At 36.3% G+C, this 20107-nt stretch overlaps 1 protein-coding gene across 3 annotated transcripts in view; it reads left to right on the forward strand.

Moving 5' to 3' along the window:
* The window catches only part of AP3B1 (adaptor related protein complex 3 subunit beta 1), a 178651-nt gene that overhangs the window by 123408 nt on the left and 35136 nt on the right, over positions 1-20107 (forward strand). The window lies entirely within an intron of this gene.

Consider the following 20107-nt stretch of genomic DNA (forward strand, 5'->3'; position numbering starts at 1 on the left):
AACTTGTAACAGAATCACAGAATGTTAGGGATTGGAAGGGGCCTCGAAAGATCATCTAGTCCAATCCCCCTGCCGGAGCAGGATTACCTAGATCATATCACACAGGAACGCGTCCAGGTGGGTTTTGAATGTCTCCAGAGAAGGAGACTCCACAACCTCTCTGGGCAGCCTGTTCCAGTGTTCAGTTACCCTCACCGCAAAGAAGTTTTTCCTCCTATTTATGAGGAACCTCCTGTGTTCCAGCTTGCACCCATTGCCCCTTGTCCTGTCAATGGATGTCACTGAGAAGAGCCTGGCTCCATCCTTATGACACTTGCCCTTTACATATTTATAAACATTAATGAGGTCACCCCTCAGTCTCCTCTTCTCCAAGCTAAAGAGACCCAGCTCCCTCAGCCTCTCCTCATAAGGGAGATGTTCCACCCCCTTAATCATCTTCGTGGCTCTGCGCTGGACTCTCTCTAGCAGTTCCCTGTCCTTCTTGAACTGAGGGGCACAGAAGTGGACACAATATTCCAGATGTGGCCTCACCAGGGCAGAGTAGAGGGGGAGGAGAACCTCTCTTGACCTGCTAACCACACCCCTTCTAATACACCCCAGGATGCCATTGGCCTTCTTGGCCACAAGGGCACATTGCTGGCTCATGGTCATCCTGTTGTCCACTAGGACCCCCAGGTCCCTTTCCCCTACGCTGGTCTCCAACAGGTCTGCCCCCAACTTGTACTGGTACATGGGGTTGTTCTTGCCCAGATGCAGGACTCTACACTTGCCCTTGTTATATTTCATTAAATTTCTCCCCGCCCAACTCTCCAGCCTGTCCAGGTCTCTCTGAATGGCTGCGCAGCCTTCCGGTGTGTCAGCCACTCCTCCCAGTTTTGTGTCATCAGCGAACTTGCTGCCAGTGCACTCTATTCCCTCATCCAAGTCATTAATGAATATATTGAATAGTAACTCCACATTCATAGCTGCTGAACATTATAGAAAACATAAATATAAGAATGGTTCTACAGTAATGGTATGGGTCTCTTTAAACCTACAAAACCTAAATATCCTTGAATAGAAAACTACAGTGCACATTCTGATGCTTTGTCCTGCGGCTCATATGTTTTTATGATTCATGTTTACATATAGCACATTTCCCTCATATAAATGCTTACATGCATATTATAGTTTGTTCCAGGAAAAATTAAATTCTCTGGTAATTTATGGAGAACTTTCTTCCAACTAGATGCAAAACAGTAAACCCTTGTGCATGCTTCTGCCCTGGTACATGTAGTACATCTTCAGGTGTCTCAGCAAACCAGGTAACTGAGGTCACTAGAGGCTACTATGGGGCTTTTTGGGGTGTGAACACAAAAGAAGTCAGACCAAAGTGCTTGGGAAAACTCTGCATTTGGAGTCGATTGAGTTTTAGATGGATACATTTGCAGGCTTGAAAGATACTTGAAAATGTGGTGCCAATGAAAAATTGGAGGCGAGAGAAAGCTGCAAGCTGCCAGTGTAAAGCAGTTATCTGAAAACACTGGAAATGGGTCTTGTTCCCTAAAGGGAGGTTATAAAGTGAGAGAAGAGGGAACTGAAAGCAAGACTCATGAATGATGCAAGGACAGGGAGGGTTATAACCTGCTGCAGGAAATAATATTTTGAGGAAGAATGATGAGAGGAGGAAGAGGAGAGCTATGGAATCAGAAAGAAGCCGAAGAGGGGAGTGATCATCTGTTCCTACCCATCACACAGCTGATGAGAAAAAAAGCTGAACCACCTGTTCTTTTCTCATTAGGATTTTAGATGGTAAAAATGTACAAGCAACTCGTTCCTAAATGTGCAGAGCCCTGAGTAAGCTGCATACGATAATTAAATGGTAAAAATGACACATACTTTTAAAAGTAAAATTAGTGAGAAGGAAATACTGCTTTGGTAGCAAGAAATTTGTTATGATTCCAAACAGTGTTAATGCAAGGAAGAACTGGCAGCTGGATATGAGCTCTGATGGCAGAAGCAGTTGGATGGGGCAAAAAGTGTGTGGAATTATGGGCTGAGTTGAGTAGGGTTTGAGGGGAAAAGATTGTTTCCCCTGCCCCAAACAGAGGATAATTTGGGGAAAAAGTTAAGGCTGAATAAGAGCAGTTCATGATAAAAGCATGTAGCAAAAGAGGGAAAAACTTGTTGTGGTGAGGAGGTACTTATAAAAATATTTGATGCAACAATTTAGTGTTGCCATTAATTATTGTGGACATGGAATTATGGTATAATTGTAGAATTGGTACCACTTCACTTCCTAAGGTTTTATTTGGCATGTTCAGTGTATTCTCTTGATAGCAGTTATTACCAATTATATGTTTTTATTGTTCCCCACTACTTGGAGTTCCACAGAAGCTGTTTAGGAAGGGAGAAGTAAATCATCTTGTTTTCTGTCTCATGTCTCTTCTACAGAACTTTTGACTGAGATCCACTTTGAGAACTTCTTTAGAGTGGTGATGCATAGAGCAGAAATAATAGCTTTTGACAAAAGTCAAGGTTGAGCTGCAGACCTGTCAACCCAGGTGATAAATGCATTTAATTTCAAATTGAGCACACTTACAGAATTCCTTGAGAAATAGTAAACATGAACTCCGTCAATATTCAGCGAGATATATTTTCAGAATAGGAGAACACCTTAAATGGTATTTTAATTTCTGAGTCGTTGAGGTAGTCTTTACATGGGAAAACTTTCTTATCGTTTAGGTTGCTTTGACCATTTAGTCTGTTTCTAATTCCACTATAGCAAGTGTTAAGAGTGACTCTGAAGTATATTCTTTTCCTGTGTGAAGGATCTCTTCTTAGAAGTACCAGGAACACAAGGATTACAATAATGGCTTATGTCATGGCTCTAGTCTGGTATGCAGCTTGCATGAAAGGTGCTTAAGAATTTGCAGAATCCTACAGTAGAGAAATGAAGAGTAGTTCTTCCAAGTAGTTATTGGCGTGCACCCAATGAGTTTTATTTTTTCAGAGCTTTGTTAGCAGTAATTATTCTATAACTAGACACATTTATCATTCATGTAAGCTGGTCTGAGTTCTTACCTCAGGAATGGCTGTATCAGAAGAAACATTAACTTGTTAATGTCACGAAAGAGATGTAGTGCAATCACTTGTGATAGCAGTGGACTGCGTGTGATGATTTGACTAGATTCTTAGTACTCTTCTGCCCTGTGTTCTCAGAGACATTTTGATTAACTGCTGTGGTTTTTTAAGTAAGTAGTTTTATATTTCTGTAAATATATCCAATCTCTCTTAGGACGCTTTTAAAATTTTTTACTCGGACAAAAGATGTTTCTTTTAAATTGTTTTTCAATGTTAGCCACATCTTCTCTTTTATCATTTTGTGTTTTTTTATCTTTTGTGGTTTTGTGTTAGGATAACACAGGCTTAGGGTATCCTTTATATCATTTTATTATTTTTTATAGTTTACCATTTGCCCTCTTGTTTTTCAGCTTCCTATAAGAAATGTCTAATCCTTTTAGTGTCTCATCACAGGAGAGCTTTTTCCTGTGCATTAAATGTTTTCATTATACTTCTTCGGAAGTGCACCGTTTTATATGAAGATTGAAATTGGGAAGGTTTGCTGGGGGGAGGTGAAGCGGGGAGTGTGCCACAAGATAGTCTACGTGTATCCTATCCCCGTGCTTGCTTACAACTTGTTTGCATTGTTGACCACACTTGCACATAGAGCAGAGATGCTTTTGGAGTTTTGCGTAGTTTTCTTTCCAGCTTCATTTCTTAAGATGTTGCTTTTTCCATGTGGAACAGTTTAAAGTATCTGCATTGTCTCCATTTTCCCCTACTCTACAAGATTTGTAACTAGCATGAGGCTTAGCTACTTTTTACAACTATCATATTTAATAGGATGCCTAGGAAAGTTTGTACCAATGAAGCAAGTGAAAAGGCTTAGTCTTAAATTTAAGAGTTAAAAAGCAGCTTTCTCTTAGTGCCACCCAAAATTCAGCTATGCAGGCGATTAGGTGTGACTGATACTTGTGGGAAGGCAGCGTGGTCCAGTGGATACAGAACTGGGTGTTACATATGGAAGATGAGTTCTATTTTTGGCTTACTACTAACGGTGTGATCTGGAGGGAGTAACTTAATCTTTTAGTTTTCCACCTGAAAAATGATGATAATGATGCTTACTCACCTTGGGAAAGCACTTGGAGATCTACAAATGAATGCTGCTGCTCATCAGCAGATATTAACCATTGCCAAGACAGAAGAAGGAATGAAACAAAGACCTCCTGCATACTTAATTTTATTTTTCTGTGTTTATATAAATTTGCTGAATAAGAGGGTGTTCTTAAATTGGTAACATAGTTTATGTGTTACATCAAATATTTGAAAGTTATAATGTCTTTTCAGAAATTGCTTCCACATACTTTTAAAAATGATAGGTTGAAAAAAAAAGTATGACTGTTTTTTAAAGTGTCAATTCACCTTTATTCTTTAATTAGAAATCCATTTATCAATATTTGTGATTTTGATTAGTGTTCAAGACTTTAAAATACCCATCTTATGTTTATTAAATGCATTAATACTTAACAAGCTCTACACTTAACAATTCAGAACCTTCAACTTCTTTTCTTTTAAATAAATTAGAGAATTTAATTTGGAAGTTCAAACATGGTCTTTCTTCTGTTTCTGATCGAAGAAACTGGCCCAAATAATAGTATGCCCAGTCTGAGAGGTATATTATGTTATTACTATGTATAATCTCATTGATTTAGTTGATTACTGTGTGTTTTAGTACTAGATATTCTCCAGATTGGGTCTTTTATTTATGCTTTTTTATATAATGTATACATTATATAAATTATATCTGTTTATAAATTATATACAATGTATAATTATATAAATATAATGTATAATTAATTAGCAACTTGTATATTAATTAAATTGTATTCTGAGTAACTAGGTCTGTAATTAACAGTCATGCTCCTGATTCAATGCTATTTTGCTGTTTTGTTATCTTGGAGTAAAAAAGATTAAACCAATATTCAAATACTGTATTTAAAAATCAAAGTGCTAAAATTGCAAAATAAACTGCAATTACAATATTAAAATCCTATTTATAAAATAGAAGTTAAATTGGGAGGGAGGTTTGTTGCAAAAAAGAAACTCCTTTAGCTAAGTTACTATGAGGAGACCCTTGATCTTTTTTTGCCTTCCATTAAAAGTCAGTACTGTCCTTAAAACTAAGCCAACTTTTTTTGAGAATTAAATGCTTAGATCTGTGAGAGAATTTAAAGTAATGCTTCTTTTTCTTTCCAACATGAAAAACACATATGCTCCTTAAAATAGGACTGCTGTAAACAGAGTTGGTGCTAAGGGTTTAAAAATAAGCATGTGTAATGCATGACGATGATTTCATAAGTTATTCTTTAAATATGTAGTGTGGTAATGTATGTAAAGCAGAGTGTGTCTGTATGTGTGTTATGCTGTGTAACTCACACAGAGAAGTAACCTAAGCCATATTTTTTGTTTTATTTTATCAGTAAAACCTAGCTCAACCACATCTTTCTAAGGTAACATTTACCTCCTTACATCTTTAGCATCTATCAGACATGACATGGGACATATTCATTGACCCTAAAAATTTTCATCAGTCTTATGCACTGGAAGGGGGCAGCCACAGCCAGACAAGAGGCTCATTTCAATTTTAACGGCTGTAATTAAAGGTTAATTCACTGAGTCAGGATTAACGAGGAAAGTACACATGATGGGGAAGCAGCTGCCTTTATAATACAGGATTAGAACAATGCAATTACAATAAGAATTACAAAAAATCAACTTCCTGAAAAGGTTCGGTAATGAATGAACTGCATTTCTCTGTTCTTAATTGTTCTGCTTAAACATGAAGACTCTGTGCAGCACATCTTTTTTTTTTTGTAATAAAACTTGATCAACAGTGTGTCTAATAAGATAGTATGCCGACTACAATGACAGCAACTGTTATAAATGTATTACTGTGCTGTACTGAAAACTTTCAGGCTTACTTTTATATTATATTTATATATGCTAGCCACATAGATTACTGCTTTGAACTTTGTGATTAGAGATTTCTGTTACTCTTTTGCAGTTGCTTATTTTAGCCAGTTTCTTTAAAGAAATGAAAATTATATTGAATTTTTAGAAAACACTGACTTAAAAGTTTTTCTTTACATTATCCCCACTCATTTTATGTAATATTCTTAGCATCTGAAAAATAAGTTTAGTTTATAAATCAATATATATCAGGTACACTCTGACTTTTACATCCTGTTGTAACTATGTGTGTGCAACAGTTGCATTAGTTGGTATGATTTAAAAGTTGATACAATTAATGCTTTCACACAGTCCCATCTTGTGCAGTGCCAAGTGCATGGGTAGTACATGTATGAATGTAAAAATACATTGCAAAGTAAAATTCTGATCATCTCTTCTTAGGAGTTCCCTTCAAAATTTCTGACTCGTAAGTAAACATGTCAAATAGAAACAGCTTTGTAATAAAAGGAAGCCAGGTAACATTCTAAATCGAAGCATTAGACTACTGTCATTTCTTAACTTTGAAATAGCGAATAATTGTGGCAAAAAAAAGTCTTCAAAATTATCTGTCTGTGCAAATAAGTAGTCTGGAATTTCTCAGACACTCCTGTTCTCAATTGCTGGTTTTAAAGTCCGTTCGCTTCTGTATTCTGACTTCAAAGATCCAGCTTCTGTAATAGTCTATTTAAATATTTCTGTGTTTACTGCTTATCTAAAACTTTGGAAGTATACGTGCTTGAATTTTCAAAAGATAGTATTTCACAAAGGCAATCAGGAGACTACTCTGAAAACTGCGGCTCCGTGAAAGAACTATGCATTTTTATGTGTCACTTTAGAGTTGTGCTGAAATCTGGATGCTGGAATACAGCTGAGCATTGGTACTTTAAAAATCCAGCAACATTTTATTGGAAATTAATAGTTATATGGAAGTATTTGAAAGTTATGTGTCTTAAGTTATACAAAGCTGTAAGCATGGTACCTTTTGATAATAAATGGTAATATTAATATGGGTTTGCTTTATAAACTTACTTGTGTGTTTTATAGCAGTTGAGGAATGTTTGGCGTCTGTTACTGCAGGTAAAAAGTAAATAGTGTAACACCACCGGTATTTAGATTATTCTGGGTATTGTTTGGCTAAAAAGCTGGGCCAGCATGTGTTTCTAACAATATTTTGACATTAAAAGCTCCAAGAAAGCTCTTTTTGGTGGGGGTAGTTGATAACTTTTCATTCATAATTAGCTCATAGAGAACCGAGAGACATTTCGGGGAAATTGAACTGTCAGTGGGTAGAAACAAGCATTTGACCTCATCACATTGAGTGGGGCCCATCATAATTTGTTCATTTGGTGCCCATCAGCCCAGCCTCATCTCTCATACGACACCTCGCTGACCTTCCCTCTCCAATTCCACTCAGTTCAGCTTTAATTATGACTCTGCAGACCCGAAGAAATATTGCAGCTTGCTCTCAAAAACCCTGAACTGCCACTCACCAAAAGATTGGTTTTTAACAGGTAATAAATGCCCAAAGGAAATGGTGCTGTGTCCCACACAGAGTAAAGAAGCTTTTTTTATTATTATTTTTGAGATTTTCCTGCCTCTCAATTGTCACTTTCCCAGTGAAAATTTTATTTCATGCAGAGAGTAGCAGACCAGCTCCAGTACCATAGGAATGGTTGGGTTTGGCATTTTTATTCAGCTTTTTGAGCCTAAAGGAAAGTTCTACTCGATCTGCTTACACAGAGTTGTATTAAAGTAGCCAGATATTATTTAAAAACTGAAAATAATAACTAAAAAAAGTGGGTTTACATTTTTGAATGGTTGTTGCTGAAAGCTCTGAAACTTAGTCTGAAATCTGGAAACTTGTTTTCTTCTCTGATAAGGAAATTAACTGAGATTCTCTTACCACTGTTGGCAAATTTTACTGAAAAGGTGATCATAATGTGAACGATTTAACTGTGTGACACCTGGAGAGGAGCTGTGGTTTGCCACGTTACTGGCAAGTATTATTTAATAATTTTGCCAAGTAAACTGTTAGAAAGCACAAGATACTTGGGAAGAAAATACAAATTGCTACTAATTTTACATGTGTGCTTACATCTTAAAAAAATGTTCTCATGAATTTCTGAGCAAATAAAAATATTCAAAACTACAGTACTAGAGAGGGTATCCTTGTGGTGAATGTTAAACTGTCAGCAGGATTTTCAGGTCATTTGACAAAAAGGATACAGGTGCAGTAGCTAGCAGTGAAGGTGACTGCTAGTTTCATCAATCACTTTGCCTTTCTTTAAGTTGATACATAATGGACCCCTTCAATCAGGTTCCTTGTTCTTTGTCACTTGTTTAGGAAGAAGAAAAAAGAGGGCGGAAGGGCTGGACTTTAAAGTCAAGGTTATAAAATGAATTGTTACTTATTTACACAGGGTAAGGAGGATAAGTCAGTGTGAGAAGGGGCTCTTCATAAAATGTCGAGTTTGTCAGTGGGTGATAATATGCAGTTTGAAGCTTCGTGCAGACCTTGAACAGTGACAGTAGTTGTCAAAGCACTAATTCTGAACAAGAATTTAAAATTAAGACATTGTTTAGTGACAGAGGCACGACATGTGCCAGAAAATGTGCTAATCAGTGTTCACTTTATTTTTAGAGGGTCACAGTAAATGATGACCCTATGACAAAGTTTGTTTAACTGCAAAAGCAGAATTATAATAGAAATAGAATGTTAATTTATACAGCACCTAGAAGGCTGTCAATATCATTTTCTTGCTTAGCATATATTAACTATACCTAACAGTCAGTTCAACTTCATTACAACTGTATACCTAATACATTACTTTTTTTTAGGGTGCATCAAGAATTATTTTTTTTAAACCTATTTATGTGATAGCTGTTTAACAAGTTACAATATTTCATTATTTGTTTGCCCAGTATTGTATATAAAACTGATAAAGTAGAAAACTGAGTTTCCTGATGTTAAGATTTTTGTATTTGTCATCTGCAGCACTGCATTATGAGACTATGCTGAGTATTCTGAGGGCTATACATCAGAGTAGGAAGGAAAATTTTGAGCTCTCAGCTAGAAATTAATAAAAAAACAGCTTTTCGTATTCTCTGCATTCAAAGATTCATGCTATTGTAGTATATATTTTTAGAAGCCTCCTTCCTTCAGCTACATCTACAGATTGTGCACAGGTCTTTTTGTATGACTGATTATAGTTTTGGGGTTTTGTATTTTTGTACTGAGGAATGACACTCAAAAACCATAGAGGTCCTTTATAATTTTAAATTATGTTGTTCCATATCTTTATCAGCATGTTTATTGGCATATTCTGCTAATCCCAAATGAAGAAACAGATTTTTTATTTCTTCACTCAGAACATAGAATTTATAGAGAATCTGCTGAAAACTCCTTGTTGAACCTCCCTTTCTCTCTCAGAGGAGGACAGCTTGTGGATTTCAATATGCAGTGATGGTGAGGGTTCAAAGCTCTTCTAAGTATATGAATCACTGCTTGTGAATACAGCTAATTATTTCACATACAAGGATGTTACGATGGGCATAAGTTGCTTTTGTTCACCTTTTTTTCTTGATTAGTCTGTGCTTAGCTGAAGCTTGGATTGCGCAAAAAGCAGAACTTCAGAGCAATATAAAGAGAAGCCTAAGATTTCACCGGAAGATACTTTGCTGATCAGGATCAAAATTTGCCCTATAACTTACTTACATACAGTTCCACATATATCTAACCATCCTAAGGGTCTGTAAGCCTTGAAATTAAATACTTGTTAAATATAGATGAAAATAAGAGTAAATGCTTTGTAACTAACATAATGTCTTGATTTCTGAAACTTTGTTAGTAATGGTTTTTTAGCTGGGCATATTTGAAAAAGTAAATTACCAAGGCTTGGTTGATGCATGTAAGACTCCATCTTGTCATTTTTACTTGAAGAGTCATCATCACACGGAATGAAACACCTGCTATTCGAATTATAATATTGAGATTTTGTCTCAAAATGTTAAGAATAACTTAAAACTTGTTTGGGAAAATAAATATTTTGTCATTGAAAGTAAAAGCTGTGCATGGGGCTAACTCAACTTGTTGAGAGGTGTTACTGCTGTTAGGGCATATCATTCCTGCCACAGACCAGTAGGATGTTGCCACATGACTTGTAAGCTACCAGTACAAAATAAGAAAAGGCAGGGACATTGCAGTTGCTAAGGTAAGGTGACTTGGAATCTTTTAAATTATGTCAATACAGACGTATTTTAATGAACTCTAAAAGTTCTTGCTAACAGTTGCAGGAAGGTGGGATAACCTCCATTGTCCCCTGCCAAACCCATGTTAAGGTTGTTTTTTAAAAAGTTGGTAAGTGATGTGCCACTGTTTTCTCACACCAGCATCATTTAGAAATGTTTCAAGTCTTCTTATGGTATAGATTCTAGAGGATACTGGAGAGACAGATGACTCTTTAAAAGATGCTGTGATGATATACAGTCTCATTAGAGAGATAGGTTTTAAGCAGCTCAAGTTAATGGTAGTCTTTCACCTTAGTTTTACGTTTTTCTCCTGATGACTTGGTGAACAGTGCCTTGACATATTAAGATGAAAAAAAGCAGTTCTAGACTCTTCCTGAGTTAGTTTTGGTTGCTGTGCAGTTGATGAAAGTTTAATTTTAAACTTTTGTTCACTTGGACTAGGAAACGTTTCCATCTTTGTATGGCTGTGTACAGTGTCACTTGATGTTTCTAGTCCCTAGCATCTGTGTTCTTAATTTGAAGATGCCAGAAGAATTGGAGAAAGGTACATTTGTAAGAGCTGTAAAATAGATCTTTTAATTTTATAGTGGAGTTGAGGAATTCACGGTTGTAAAAGAAGGTTTGTGTACAAATTTTTACTATTAGTAGTTTGGAATGTTGTACAAAAATCATTCTACAAAAATGCACAAAAATCATTCTACCATTTCTGCTGAAGGAGCTTTGTAACACCAGCAGCATCAGAATATATGCTTACTACATAAATAATAGATTTTAACTATTATTAAATACATTTGTCTATTAAAAGCTGCTTTAAAATGGAATAACTTTTGATAAATGGTCATTGTCACAGTCTGCCTACTGCTACGTTTGTACTCAGTTGACTAACAGTCTTTGGAGGACTTAGATGATAGCAGCAGAAATACCCGGTATTAGTTAGTACCAAGGCAATTTCAAAAGTAGATGAGAAAAAAATGCCTACCTAATTTGCCTTCAGTTGTCAACTGAGGGACTTGATGGCCGCAGCTACTGTGTAAAGCAGCATGCTCACATTCAGGATCTGTGCCTGTACAGTAGAGCCTTTATTAGAGATATCCATAGGGTGAGGTTTTTTGTTTGCGGTATGCTGTGCATGTTGTTGCTTACACACGCTCTGAGCTGTGTGTGGGTGGGATTGAGTGTCATTTCTTCGTAATGAGTGTGAAAAGAAGTGTCCTTGTGGAGGCTGAGTAAGTCGTTTGATGCCATGAATTTTGTTTCCGAGTCCAAAAAAAGGAGTGTGCTTTTGAATTGAAACAAAGAAACTGAAGGTAACTGGTTATAAATAAACCTCTCTTGACAGACTACGGACTGTGTCAGATGATTTTTTTTCTCTTTTTTTTTTTAAGGCCAAAAGTGAAGCTGTGTTTTAGCAATGGTCTCAGTTAGGTCAGCTGTCATTTTCACAAACTAAGGAATATGGATTTTTTTAGGTTAAAAAGTTAGGTGTAAAATGAAATAAAACTTGAGAAAAATTGACACGTCAATATCATGTATAAGAGATGTATTCCAGTACATGCAGAGATTCTACACTCGCATTGAGGAAGTGCTAATAGAGATGTATATGTGCAGCAGGTTCAGTGCTGATCTCAGATTTTTGTCCTTGCAGGTGGGTTACTGTGCACTAAGATCATCCTGACAGAAAACAAAATAACATTGCATTCTTCAACAAAAATATAGTGACCAAGATTCAAATGTAGTTGTATTAAGCCAGCAAAGATGTAATTTACACTTTAACATTCATATCTGTGCTAGATTTCAAATATAGCATATTGTAGGCTGAGTTCATTTTAGCTTGTAGGTAATACTGTGTAGTAAGTGTTTCAATTTATACACTTATCCTGACCCAAGAGGTCCTTTTCTGGGTGAAAGTTTGAACTGGGTGCTTCTGTTGGAAGAAACCAATATGCAGGAGTTGTTACAGTATAACCCTAACGGTAAAATTATACATTATAGCCAGTAGGGTTCAGTATGTTTTCACTTTAGGGGTCTGGCTGTTTGCCAAAATCAAATTAATATACCAGAAACCATTTGTAGGAACTTCTTCAGAGTCATTTAGACTCAATGCCAAAATCTATATTAATCCCCCTCGGCAGTATCCACTATTTCTAATTCATAATTAGGATGCCAGGTGAGGCTGCCACCTTACTCTGTTTTTCTGACTCTTAAACTACGTTAGGAAATCCTTAGACTTTCCAGTTAGGTGGTCAGTGGAAGGGTCAAATCACTAAATTGAAGTAAATGACTTGTTTGTATAATGGGAGAATGGCTTTTCCTTTAAACACCTAATGACAATTGCAAGGGAGTTTAAAATACCGTGCTGATGGATGAAAGTCACACACATGCATCAGCCACCAGACCATCTGCTTTTCGCTTTGTAGAAGTGTACCTAGGACAAAATGACAGTAAATCTTGAGGTTTCCCATGCACAGATATGAATTTCACCATTTGATTTGGTCACCATTATTTTAGAAGTTGAAACCTGGATTGGGATGCAGTTTAAGCCCTTGATGCTGCAGATGAAGTTAAAAGAAAATTCTCCCTTAGTATCTGTTTAAGCCCTTTTCGTAGTCCCCTGGTGATCTCAGAGAACCCTATAAGGAAGAATGTGCACTTCTGAACTTATACCAAGGTTTGTGGCCCATAATTATGACACTGAGCTCAGCCCTTTCCTTCATGTTTGTGTAATAACGCTGACTTAGTCATAAGAGTATTTCCGTTTTGCTACTGAAATTCTTTCTTGTGTGCTTTTTGAAAGATTTTATTAGTATTTTCATTGGATTATTCATTTGATTCATTATGCTCAGCAGAAGGAAAAGGCAGAGATGCTGAATCTCAAACAAAACCATGTGTTGTTGTAATATAAAGGTTTAAGCTGTGTTATACATGCAAAATGCAGTCTGTCTCACTGGCCCCTAATTACATATAAAATACAAAACAAGTGCATGCTCAGTTTTAAAAGTGCTTGATTAATCTGGTATGGGATTAACAGAGTTTTAGTACAGGTTCGGGGTTGACCTGCTGGAAAGCAGCTCTGCAGAGAAGGACCTGTGAGTGGACAAGCTCACCATGAGCCAACACTGTGCTCTTGTGGCCAAGAAGGCCAGTGATATCCTGGGGTGCATTAGGAAGGGTGTGGCCAGCAGGCGGAGGGAGGTTATCCTTCCACTCTACACTGCCCTAGTGAGGCCACACCTGGAGTACTGTGTGCAGTTCTGGGCCCCCCAGTTCAAGAAAGACAAGGAACTACTGGAGAGAGTACAGCGGAGGGCTACAAAGATGATCAGAGGACTGGAGCATCTCTCTTACGAGGTGAGGCTGAGGGAGCTGGGTCTGTTTAGCCTGGAGAAGAGAAGACTGAGGGGGGATTGTACCAATGCTTACAAATACTTTAAGGGCAGGTATCAAGAGGATGAGGCCAGAGTCTTCTCAGTGGTGCCCAGTGACAGGACAAGGGGCAACGGGCACAAACTGAAACACAGGAAGTTCCATCTGAATATGAGGAAAAACTTCTTTATTTTGAGGGTGACAGAGCACAGGAACAGGCTGCCCAGGGAGGCTGTGGAGTCTCCTTGTCTGGAGATATTCAAAAGCTGCCTGGATGCGACCCTGGGCAACCTACTCTAGATGAACCTGCTTTAGCAGGGGGTTGGACTAGATGATCTCCAGAGGTCCCTTCCAGCCCCAACCATTCTGTGATTCTGTTTTCTGCTGTTCATGAACTCCAGGGTAAGGCCTAATTCTGATTCCTTTGTATGATGTAGTCACTTTTATGTTCTAAGAGCAATACTTTTTATTGATACAGAGTAACTGGAAATCTGTCTAGTTGATTAGATTTTAAGAGGACCATAGAAAAGTCTAAGGGACATAAAAATATTAGAAAGGGGATGATTTATTATTATGGAAGATTTTTATCACATCTAGATTCACAGATTACCTTGAACACACTACTCTTTGAAAGGACAATTTTATACCTATTTGAGACCATATTAGAGTACAAAAAACAGAGAGAAAAGGATCAGTTTTGGCAGCCTTACAGAGGTAGACTATGGGCAGTATAATAAAAGTGCTCTTTTGTTTGAAATTCAGTTTTATATGATTTAAAGATCAGTGGGAGTTACTTGGGAGTTTTTGATTTTTATTTTCCTTGCAAGTTTTTAGAGAGAAAAGTATTATTTTATCAATGTTGCAATTCAGTAAGAATTTTTGGATCTTGCTTTCTAATGTCTGAAATTGTCTGAAACCAATACTGGTTTAAAGATATGAGCATTAATATGCTAATTTTCAATTAGCCTCATTGACATATTAATCATGTAGAGCCTAAAAGTTGGTGACAATGCAAAAAGAAGGGAGTTAGGATATATGAGAAATTTAAGGACTTCCTAGCAGACATGGCTTTTAGAAGGTGTTTGGTAGATGTAGAGCAGTTAAATGTGCCTTTGGTGGAAAGTTATTTTAAGTATTTTCCAGCATTTGACATGATGCCCTCAGGTGTCTGTATATCTAGATAAATTAGCCCAAATTGAGTCATGGTGTCCTGTTGCTTTTCTAGACTGCAGAAAATATGAGTGAGCTTGCTTGCTTGGTCGGTTTCCCCACCGGCTATCAGAGGGATGCTGTCCTTAGTTTGGCAATCCATGTTAGCGTCACTTAAGTATGCTCTAATGTTGGGATTTGCTACAGCCTCTTGAAATAATGCAAAGTAGGATGTTGACATTCTTTCTGCAATTCTTTGTTTGCTTTTTATTATATTTTTTTATGAATTATTCATTATTTTTGTAAGAGCTGTATGAGGAAGACATTGTCTTGTGACTGAGTAATATGTAACTGGTAATGGAGCAAAAGATCATGAATATACTGTTTCTGCCAGTAGTTGTCTTTCCTTTGTTTGCCTGGTTTTCCATCTTTCTCCTAGTACTATAAAATTATAGTTAAGTTGCCCTCCTAGCTTCAGTTGAAAGATCATGTAAACGTGGCTGGGCTATGTGATAGCCCTTCTCCTCTTAGCTGTTGCAGAGTTACTGGAGCATAGCCTTACAGTGAGTGTAAGAGAGGATACAGCTCTCACAGCTCAGTAGGTCATTCTTGGATTATGTCATGGATATTGCCAATAGGAGGGCAGTAGAAGGGCTACTTAGATTAAATGATTCAGTCCACCGCTTTAACAGAATTAATTTAGAGGAACAGAAGAATAATTATCATCATTCTTGGAAGCAAATATTTTTTTCCAGTAATATATGTTTTATCCAAGCATATATACACTTCTGAATCAGGATCATAAATTAATCTGTGTTTATTATTGCAGCATTATTAAGCTAAGGAACAAATAAAAAAAGAAAAAAGACAACGGGCGTAATTTTTTGCTCAATAATAGTAATTATACTTCATACAGGAAAGTCTGTCCAGCTCTGTTTTCTTTAGTAGGTTTAATAAACCCTGTAGTGCTTTTTATTTTAAATAATTGTGGAAAATAGTTTATTGTATTAACTTAAACTTAGTTACTAAGGACTTAGTGAGCTGGCAAAAAGAAGCATGTTCATGTGCAGAGGATTCAGTGGTTTGTAACTAGTCAGGTCTGTTGTGATAAAGAGAGCCAAAACTATTGTCAGTGATCTTACGCTTTTCCCTTTACGTGGTTAATGAGTGGGGGACTTTTAAGGCAAAATCATAATGTTGCCCTTCTTGTTCTTACATAAGAAGTAGTTTAGAAATATTTGCAGCTTCTTTTAGGGTGATGCATCATCTCAACATGTGCCATTAGCTGGGGGCCTGTCTGACTTGTACCAATACAGTGTTCCCATATGATATCACTGTGGAGTCCCTACGCTGACTTTTAATTTGTTGTGGCTTTCAGTCAAAATGGGGTGAGAGGACAGTCTATATTTTAATTTTTTCATTTCTGTCATTTTAAACAGCTGTATAAAAAAAAAAGTTTTGCAAGTTTAATCTTAATAATCTTCACCCAAAAAAAACAGACGCGCTATGTCATAAAATAACTATTAGTGACTAGTTTGTATCCTATAAATCTAACTTGAGTTGATAATATGGTCCATTACCAGCTAACTGCACAGAGTATTTTTCATTTTACACTCTTCAGTTACTTTTTAGTGAAGTGTTAAAAAATATGAAGCTTTTCTCCTCTCTAAAATTGCACACTGTCTGTCTGTTATTAGGGAGATAACAGCTCTTATAAATGTTTCAGTAAGCGTTGAGTAGACAGTTATGTGCACTCTCATTCCACGCTTATTTGCTTACTGTAATAAACTGATAAAATATGTGTGGTTTGTCTCTGTGTATCCGCAGGCATCATGAGTCACATAGATTTCCTTTAGAAATAATGTTGTGTCTGCAGAATTGATTGGTTATTTTCATAAACCATCCAAAGGTACACAAACGACTTCTATTATTTAAACATATGCTGTGTAAGATTTGTAGGGGATTATCTCCTGGTTACTAGACGCTTCTTGTTCTGTTAACTCTTTGGAGGATTATTTTAACCCCGGAGTGATCGCAGGTATCTGCCCTATGGGTTTCTTTAAGTTTTACAATTGTATGCATTACAAATTTTAGAATTAAAACAAAAACCTCTGTTTACCACACTGGTGCAACTGTTAAATAGACTGCATTACAGTCACACCAACTTTTGCCAGCTCAAAACCCTTGCTAGGAAGTAGAGAGCTTGAGAATTCTCATTTTCCAGAACTAAATTCCTTTGTTCAATAGATGTACATTTTATTTATTTCTAATACTGCCAAGTTAAATGCAACAGAAAATTAATATTCTACTGGAAGGAAGATGGTTAAAACATAGTGTCATTATTCTGTCTGTCGTTTGCGTGTCAGTTGCTTTGTATAGTATATTGAAAATAAAAGTGAATGGTCTCACGAGTTAAATTATGACTGAAACATGAGAAGTAACGCTGAAAGGGACGTAGATTAAAATCTCTAAAAATCACAGGAAGGTTTCAGTAAAATTTGAGTCAGTGTTACAATTTAAGTGTAGTGAGGGATTTTTGCTATATGTGTATGCATATATGTCTACATTTTGCACTTCTGACCACTAACTTTTTATGTTTTCATCCCTATTAATAAATAGTATTAATAAAACCAGCTATATGCTAACACAGAGAAACTAGCGTACTTCACAATACTTGTTTCAACATGAATAAGACAAATTTCCTAGCTTGTTAATGAAAAATGGGTAAGCCATTTCATAAAATAACTTTTCTATTTTGCGTGTCCAGCTCAATTTGAATTAAACATTAAAAGTTACAGGCTAAGCTTAAACTTAAAAATAGGGTTTAAATTACATCTTAAAACTGAATTTTTGTTCATTATTTCATCAATGGGTTAAGTAACAGGTGCTAGTGTGACTCTGCTAATAAGCTCTTACTGCTGTTGTCTCTTTCTTTGTACCAATAATATATTTATTATTCCTAAGAAGTACCTCCTTTCTTATTTCCTGACAACTGAGTTGCTTTTTGAGGGTTTGACCTCGTCAGTTATTTCTAGAAATCTAAGCAGACTATTAATCTATTGAAGTTTGGGGTTAGTATTCAAAGATATTTTGAATTTTAAGGAACTGTGAAGGTCCATACAATTCAGACTTTACCCATTCACTTTGCATTAGCCAGAAATCTGGTCATGTGATGTCACAGGAGTAATTATTTTATAAATATATTTTAAAGATAAGCTACATGAAAGTAACCCTAATCTTATAATATATTTATGCACGTAAAATGGCATTGGATTAAAAAGATACCTGGTCATTTCGGGTTTTGTAAAATTTCACTGAATTGTGTTCTAGTATTAGATATTTTCATGCTCATCAGAGATCAGTAATTGGACTGAAAAAGTTCACTCCATTTAAAAATATGGTGCATGTATTCTTCAAGTGGTATTACTACTACTATTTGAAGAGGAACAGAAATTTAAGTATTTTGCTGTGTTCTATTGTAAACAGCTGTATTTTCTTCTGATCATATAGGAAAACTAAAAATGTTGTCCCTGAGAACATTGTATTATCTTTTTAGGGGTAAGAAAATGTCTGAACTTCACCAGTTTACTTTAAAAGTATTAATAAATTGTACAGATTCAGAGTTGGGGTTATGGAGTTTCCTCAGTTCAAACGTATTCAGAAACTGCCTTTAGTCTTCACACTGAAGGTTAGTGGTAGATCATTAATTTGTTTCTGAAAAAACTGATGCCAGAGTTCTTGTGTATTAGAGAAAGAAATACTAGGTAAAAAGTTGAAAGGGAAATCTGATGTGGAAGTTCTTGCAGAGGTGTTTGATCAATCACATGTGTTATTTTAATTACAGTCACATAGTCTTTAAGGGGACTGCCTTTTTGCCTTAGTTATTCGTTCTTCATTTAGTATGATATGTGTGAAACTTAATGCATCTTCCAAAGCCACCTCTGAATACAAATTCACTCAGTTCCTCATTTAGTTTTCTTCAGCTTTCATCAATGTAGTGCTCACACTTCTCAACATTTATTAGTTGATCTTTACTCATTTGAGGTGATGGATATAACTAGCCTGGCTTTCCAGTTCAGAAACTGGTGCTCAGAGATGAAGATCAAGTTCATTATGTGCTCGCTAACTTCTAAAGTTTTTCAACAGTATTCTTTACAGCTTTATGTTTTCCAGATACTCTCCCATTTCTGTAACACCTTGTGGGTTTAAATCCCAGGTCTTACCAGCTTCTCATATTACTGGAAGTGTTCACCAAGTCTTCATATCAGCGCTGTGATGTTAAATGCGGTGGTCAGGAAAATGTAGCAACCTATAAGAGCTTTGTAGGGAAGGCAAGATAAAAGCCTGTTCTCCTTGCTTAACTGCTTGGAGTCTTGAACGTCCTGCTATTTGCAGTTGTCTCTTTCACTTAGTTATACATTCAGGGCTATGGGTAGGGCAAGAGAAGATGAACACTCATCAGTGGAAACAGATTAACAGATATATCTAGCATACACTATAAAGTTCAGTAGCTCGTAGTGCATTGATCAGACAAATGGGCTTTTCATGCTGAGCATTTGGCTTTTTAAACCTCCATGTTCTGTTTGTGTTACTTTTCATGTAATTTCCTAGCCTTTCCTTAAAACTTGTTTAAAGAATTCAAATTCACTTTTCTGCAGTTTTCTGCATATTCCTTACTTTTCCTCTTTTGAGCTTATGATTATGGATTTCTTATCAGCAGTATCTTCTGGGAATTTGCACAATGAATGTCTTTTTTTCATTATATTACTTCAAGATAGGATGGACCCAAATGTCCTTGGGATTTCTCTTATTGCTTGTGGCAGCAAGACTGTTGAAAAAGTGGCAAGATCCTTCTACGCTATACAACTGTGGTTTTAGTATTTGACCAGTGTAATTGTTAGGCAACATTTTTTGTGGTTTTAACAAGAGAAGACGACAATTTCTCACTATACTTCCGCAGTACGCAGTGGGCTTGGGGTCACCCTGGAGTTCTGATGCATAGAATGGAGAGAGACTTCTTGTTGGAAACAACGTAATTATCTTAACTGTAACTCTTAAAAATTTAAAACCTCCAATAATTTAATGGATAACTGTAGAGTTAAAATATTGAAAACAGATTTATAATGGAAAGTGAGGCAAGTACAGCAAAGTTAAAGCTGCTATTTCTCAGCACCAGAAATGTTATTTTTATGTTCTGTTACCTGATATCTATAACTGCAATTTATTTATGGATTTGAATATGTCCTTACATGTTCCTAGTTCACTAAAATTCTGACTAGAAAGCAGGCACTCTAGC

The sequence above is a fragment of the Nyctibius grandis genome, chromosome Z (genome assembly GCF_013368605.1).
Source record: "Nyctibius grandis isolate bNycGra1 chromosome Z, bNycGra1.pri, whole genome shotgun sequence".
NCBI lineage: Eukaryota > Metazoa > Chordata > Aves > Nyctibiiformes > Nyctibiidae > Nyctibius > Nyctibius grandis.